Below are 7,642 nucleotides of genomic sequence, written 5' to 3'. Positions count from 1 at the left end.
CATCTGGTGTCTGTTTTCTGCTATGGATGCATTGAGTCTTTCTCTTTTTCTCTGAGAAAGGAAGACAGACACAGAATCAGCAGCATGAACAGTGATTCTCCTCTGATGATCCATGGAATCTCAAAGTTGGATTTGACCTTGGAAACCCTGAGATGCCCTTCACGGATAAGGGCGAAGGGATGGTGTTTGTGGTGCATTATATAGAGACTTGGCAGGAACTCAGGTCTGCTGGTTCTCAGGCTCCACATGTCATGCTGTCCCTAAAATGGGAGCTCTCTCCTACTAATCAAAACACATAATGTTCTCTTTGCAAAGGAAAGCATCCCCTTTAACCACTCAAATATTTGACTGCTAGGGATTTTCTGTTAGGTTCCTCAGTAACGTCATTAGCAGGATTGGTAGAGGTCCCCACGCCTCCCTGCTGCCACCTACAGGTCTGACTTTGGTACCTAGAGTTTCCATAGCCTTACTCCCCATGTTCCAAGTTGAAACCATTCCTGGAGTTAAACCTAAATTCTAAATATTTTAAAGTAAATCAATAGAGAAGTTTCTCCACAATGACATACTTGCTGCTTTGTGTCTTTCACCCAAAGCTAAGTCCAGTTTGATTTGAAATACCTATCTGCCATGGTTTGCCACCATACTATGCTACTGGGCTTTCGACAGGACACCCTGTGACTGACAAGGAAAAGAGTAGAAACCGCGGATGAAAATCACTGTTTCTCAAAATTCTCAGAGCGAATGTGGTCCCCAGCTTCAGAATTGGAAATAATTTCAAGATTACTATAGCAGGTTGAATGGTGTCCCTCTGCCCACCCTCCTCAAAAAAAAAAAAAAAAAAAAAACAACAAAAACAAAACAAAAAAAAAACCACAAAAAAACAAAAACAACAACACATGTCCACATCCAAACCTCTGGAACCTGTGAATATGAACTTATTTAGGAAGAGGGTCTTTGCAGATTTAATTAAGGGATTTGAGATAAGATCATCCTGAATTACTTAGGTGGGTCCAAAATCCAATGAAATGTGTTTTTAGAAGAGACACACAGAGAATGCAATGTGAAGATGGAAGCAGAGACTAGAGTCTCGACAAGCCAAAGAAACCAAAGAACGCCAATAGCCACCAGAAGCTGGAGAAGCCAAAGAAGGATTCATCCCTAGATGAAGCACCCAACACAATGAAATACTTAGATATACATCTATCAAAATATGTATAAGATCTACAAAACTCTGAAGCATGAAAGTTCAAAGATGAACTTAAGGGAGAGTTATTCTATGTTCATGGATAGAAAGACTCAATATTGTCAAAATGTCAGTTCTTCCCAACTTGATTTATAGATTCAGTGCAATCCCAGCCAATTTCCCGGCAAGTTACTTTATGGATATTGACAAACTGATTCTAAAGTTTATATGGAGAGGCAAAAGACCCAGAATAGCTGACACAATTTTGAAGGAGAAGAACACAGCTGGAGGACTGATGCTACCGACTTTAAGATGTACTATAAATCTATAGCAATTAAGACTGTGTGGTATTGGTAAAAGAATAAACAAATAAACCAATGAAACAGGATAGAGAGCCCACAAGCAGACCCCCATAAATATAGTCAACTGATATTTGATAAAGACAATGCAATGGAGCGAAGATAGTCTCTTGAACAAATGGTGCTGGAACAACCAGACATCCACATGCACAAAGTGAATCCAGACACAGAACTTACAGCCCTCACAAAAATTAAACTCAATATAAATACAAATATAAAATGTGAAACTCCTAGAAGGTAATATAGGAGAAAACCTAGATGAGCTTGGGTGTGGCAATGACTTTTTAGATATGACACCAAAGACATGGCCCATGAAAGAAATGATTGATAGGCTGGACTTCATTAAGATAAAAAGCTTCTTTGGGAAAGACAGTGTCAAGAGGATGAGAAGACAGGTCACAGACTGGAAGAAAATATTTGAAAAAGACATATCTGATAAAGGACTGTTATCCAAAATATATGAAGAACTCTCTAAAAATTCAACAATAAGAAAACAGCTGATTAAAAAATGAGCCACAGACCTTAACGGATACCTCATCAAAGAAGATATACAGATGGCAAAATGGCAAATAAGCATATGGGAAGATGTCATCAGGGAAATGCAAATTAAAGCAACACCCCTACATACCTTTTAGAATGGCCAAAATCCAGAACACTGACATCACCAAATGCTGATGAGGATGTGGAGCAACGGGAACCTCCCATCCATTGCTGGTGGGAGTGCAAAGTGGTGCAGACACTCTGAAAGACAGCTTGGCAGTTTCTTACAAATTAAACATACTCCCCACATGATTCAGCAATCACAGGACTTGATACTTACCCAAGGGAGCTGAAAACTTACATTGTACAAAAAATCTGCGGAAAGTAATTTATAGCAGCTTTATTCACAATTGCCAAAAATTGGAAGCGATCAGGATGCCCTTCCATGGGTGAATGGATAAATAAACTGTGGTACACTTAGACAATGGACTATTATTCAGCACTCAAAAATCATGAAAAGCCATGGAAGAAACTCAGATGTATATTTCTAAGTGAAAGAAGCCAATCTGAAAAGGCTACAGGGTGTATGATTCTAACTATATGACCTTCTGTTATACAATGGAGACAGTAAAAAGATCAGTGGTTACTAGGGATAGGCGGGGGAGGACAGATAAGTAGGAAGAGCACAGAGGATTTCTGGGGCAGTGACAATACTCTATATGATGTTATAATGATACATGTATGCCATTATACATTTGTCTAAACCCATAGAATGTACAACATCAAGAGTAAACCCTAAGGCAAACTATGGACTTTGGGTGATAATGATGTGTTCATCATTTGTTTATACACACACACACACACACACACACACACACACACATCACTCTGGTGAGTGATGTTGGTCACAGGGGAGGCTGTGCATGTGTGGGTGTGGGAGGAAATGGGAAATCTCTGTATCTCCTCTCAATTTTGTTGTAAGCTTAATCTGCTCTAAAAAACGAAGTCTTAATTTTTTTTTAAATGCATAGCATGAGGCACAGTGGTCACCAAAGAACTAAAATACAGGTCTGACATAGGTCAGCTCTGCTTTAACTTTGTTTTTTCCATGTGAAGAATGTATACAGCACTTTCCTATGTATTTTTTATACAGTGAAGACTGGACTTGGTATAACCATATTACAGGAAAGTAGAAATTGGATTCTTGATTTTCCATCTTTGTGTTCTGTTAATCCTACAAAGTTGAGGCTTAAGCCGATTTCATTAGTACATGAGGAAAAGTAGGTTGACCTGCAAGGAATCAGATTCCCCAGGTGGAGCAGCTTATAAGGGCGTTCCGTGTTCCATGCTCAGGTACATAGGAAACACTGCAGTCCTACGAGGGAAGATGTATAGATATTTTAAACATTGTGCCACAACTGCATTGTTTTTCATTTTTACCTGATGGCATCATTCTTAGAATAAAATCTTTTCTGAGTGAAAACTAAAAAAACAACAACAACAAAAAAAAACCCCATATGTTGACATTGCCTGAGAGAGTGTACATAAACTATCTCAGTAGAGTTTGGCTAACAAAGAATGGTCCCTCCGTTGATACCCTAAGTCACATTTAGATCCCTGCTTTTGTCTTCAGATCTGATGCAAGAGCTAGATTGTCTCAACTGTCAGGAAGGTCTGCTTGCCCTTACTCACTTTGACTCAGGTCTGTGAGCAACTTTTCCAAAGTGGAGCAAGGCCATGGAGAGCTTTGAGGTCCCCGGTGTATCAGTGGCCCTGAAATAAATGTAAGCTGGATGCTCTCTCCTTTTCTCCAGGCTTTCTCCACGACTGTTCTATGTTTCCACCCTGTCGTGTGCCCTGAAAGAACTTTGGCATTTGCTGAAAGGTCATCAGTTGCAATTTTAGACCATTGGGTAACTCGAACTCCTAACATTTAAATGTAGCTGCAAAAGGGTATGATTGCTGTACCCAGCTGCCAGCCTAAGCCAGACAGTGGCAAAAATAGCAGACCCTCCCTAGTTCCCTTTAAGATGAGTAATTGACCGCTTATAAATGACACTAGCCAATACTTCTCCTTCCTGGTCTCCAAATTCTCCAGTCTTCTGCCTACTCTTAGCATCTGTAGTGTGCTGGGCCCAGAGCTTCTCCAGGGAGTTGTGCTGAAGCACTGATTGGTTGGTTTCACTTCCAATCTCTTGTTAACAGATACTTTATAAAATGTAATATAAAGAATTACAGGAAAGGCCAAGAATGAGAGTTATTGTTTAAGCAGAGTTTCAGCTGGGGGAGATGAAAAAGTTCTGGAGATGGATGGTGGTGATGGTCACACAACACTGTGAATGTACTTAATGACATTGCACTGTATGCTTAAAAATGGCTAAAATGGTCAAAAAAGAAAACCTGGAAAAAGGAAATAAAAAACAATTACCTACAAAAGGCAGGCCCCAACTGTTTAGTGTTAGGTTGTAACTTCATTTAAATTTAAATGACATTTTATTGCTAGATTTAAATTGCATTTTAATATAGTCAGAGCAAATGTAACACAGAGAAGTTGCTATAGAAATTTCTAAATACTGCCAATTTTTCTACTAACTTTGTCATGGCCTAGTACAGTTTGCAGACTGTCCATGATCCACCTTGCATTTTGTTTTACAGTAAAATGAATTTTTAAAAAAATGTAGAATTATTTGGGTTTTAAATAGATTCAAATTTCCATCACCATAATTAGGATACAGAACAGTTCCATCAGGCCAAAAAACCCTCCCTTGTCCTGACCCTCCCTACATAGCCACAGAATTGTTCTCTTTGTATATAATTTTGTATTTTCAAATATAAATGGAATCATACCATATATAATCTTTGAGACTGGCTTCTTTCTTTAAAAATTCTTTTCATTTATTTTAGAGAGAGAGAGAGCACGAGCCAGGAGGAGGGGCAGGGGAAAGAGAGAGATAATCTTAAGCAGGCTCCATGTTATGCATGGAGCCTGATGCAGAGCACGATCCCACGATCCTGGGATCATGACCTGAGCTGAAGTTGAGAGTTGGATGCTCAACCAACTGAGCCACCCCGGCCACATTGACTGGCTTCTTTCACTCAGCACGATGTCTTTGAGATTCATTCTAGTGCTGCGTGTAGCAAGGTTGTTCTTTTTTCTTGCTGAATAGTAGTCCATTTTATGGATCTACCCCAGTTTGCTTATCCATTCACTGAAGAGCATTTGGGGTTGCAGTCTCTTACATAAATAGAGCTGCTATTAATATTTGTGAATGGGTGTTTGTGTGAATATACATAATCATTTCTTTAGGAAAGATGTAAAGGCCCACTGCAACTGGCATTGTTTTTCACTCTCAAATCCTTTGAAGTACAAAGGATTTGAAATCCTTCAAATCCAATGTTCACCTTCAAATCCTTTGAAGACAATGTTGTACTTCAAAGGAAACCTGGAAACCTACAAGCAGGACACCCTCTTCTCTTATATTCACTTACTGGCCCAGAACTCCTAACATGCAGCCACTGGTCTTCCTATAATTATGTCAGAAGAATCATCGTTGATCTCTCACTTGAAAGACAAAGCTTAGTTATTTGTTAATGGCAATATGACACATCAGGATCAAAGAAAGTTCCCTTCTATAGTTCTTACAGTTCCCTGAAGCTTTCCGAAAAGAATGAGAGCTTTCTGGTTTAGATCCTGGTGATGTCAACATGAAAATGTTCTGACTGAAGGCCTCACACAAGAGCATGCACAAAGATAAGGAAGCTTGTGGAAGCATTATCTCAAGGATGCACATTTCCAAAGTAAATTAATTGTTCATACACTAGAATACAGCATACCTCTATGTACCAACATGGATGTGTATTTCCAAGGTGGTAGGCTATGGCAGCCACCTTAGATTGGTTGATCCAATACCAGTGCCCAACTCTTGCAGTGAGGGGTCACCATGTGAAACAAATCTGGCTGAAGCTATGGAAGTGGAAATCTACTGGTGCGTGTGTGTGTGTGTGTGTGTGGGCGTGTTCTGAGGAAATATTTCTTTTCTAATAAAAGGGAACTGATGTGATTAGAGTGCCCTTCTCCCCTCTTTGGGCTTTCAGTGTGGGCTAGATGGGCAGAATGGTGGTTGCCATTTTGTGCTCATAAGATGTTTCAGCTTGGAGGCAGAAGCCAGCTGACCCAGGGTAACAGAAGAGACAGAGGGGCCCCTAAAATGGAGCCTTTGAAGAGCTAAATAAATGCCAGCAGCCACCTCCTCGTGAACGCATGAGAAAATATGAGAAAAATAACCCCCTACAATATTTAAATCATCTGAGTTTTCTCTTACTTGCAGCTGAACACATTCTGATTGAAATAACCATCAAAAGAAAAATCACATTGCAGACCAATGTATGTACTCTACAAAGCAGCATGCATATTCCTCTATTTTATAAAGTGGAGTTATATATGTATACATAATAATTATATATACATCAAAAATTTGGAAGGGTAGTAATAACTACCAAGTACTGGGAACCTGCTCTGTGCCAGGCACATCTTATCACTTTTAATCCTGAAAACCACTCTATAACATTGATGTTTTACTTCTATTCCCATTTATAGGAGAGGAAACTGAGGCTTCAGGAACTTTCCCAGGACAACTAGCAGATAATTAGGTTGGGACTCAGTGCCAGGTCTATGCGCCCCTAGAGAAAGGTCTTGGTCTATGCTACCCAGGCCCCTGCCAGTGCCTAATACCAGTACAGACCCCCCACCAGCTCAGTTATTTCTAGAGAGTTGGCTGGGGGATGGGCTGGTGGTGAGGACTCTCACTTTTTCTTTTATATACTTCTGTAGTGTTTCCTTTTCAGTAAGAAAGTAGTATCTAAAAATTTTTTATGTTTATTTTTGAGAGACAGAGAGAGAGAGAGAGAGAGAACACTAGTGGGGGAGAGGCAGAGAGAGAGGGAGACACAGAATCCAAAGCAGGCTCTAGGCTCTGAGCTGTCAGCACAGAGTCCGACGCAGGGCTTGAACTCATAAACTGCGAGATCGTGACCTGAGCTAAAGTCGGACATTTAACCTATTCAGCCACCCAGGCATCCCAAGAAAGTAGTATTTTTGAATTAGATGTGCAAATCTAAAGGAATTGATAAAATAACCTGATGCTAGGCACTGTGCTAGGAATGTAATTTTTTTCTTCTAGATTTGGGTGGCTTTTAAGGATACTCACTCAGGCATATGTCTTTTTGGAAATAAAAAGCATCCTTTGCAAAAGTATATAAAAGACCCCGGGCTGAGAGGTCCCAGGATTGCCATATTTTATTGTGTGACCTATACCCTAGGTAAGATCTGCCAGTCTGCCTCTTAGAGTCATTGGGGAACTGGATTCTACAGTAGATAATATGCAAAAAATCCTTCTGAGTCCTTGAATAAGAGGGTTCTAGGGATCATTTTTTAGTGGCTGGATTTCTCATCTTCCACCAGTTTCTAAATGGCTCCTTCTTAGGATCTTTAAAAAAAAACGTTCATCAAAAGAAAGTAGGTGTGTTTCTGGGCTGCCTGATTCTATTTACAGCTTGCTTATGGTGCCTTGGCAGCCTTCAACATCAACCTTGCCAGAGAGATTTCCTTGAGGGTTTGCCC

Source organism: Leopardus geoffroyi, chromosome D4 (assembly GCF_018350155.1).
Source record: "Leopardus geoffroyi isolate Oge1 chromosome D4, O.geoffroyi_Oge1_pat1.0, whole genome shotgun sequence".
In the NCBI taxonomy this organism is placed as follows: Eukaryota; Metazoa; Chordata; class Mammalia; order Carnivora; family Felidae; genus Leopardus; species Leopardus geoffroyi.
Note: the sequence above shows the minus strand (reverse complement) of the source record.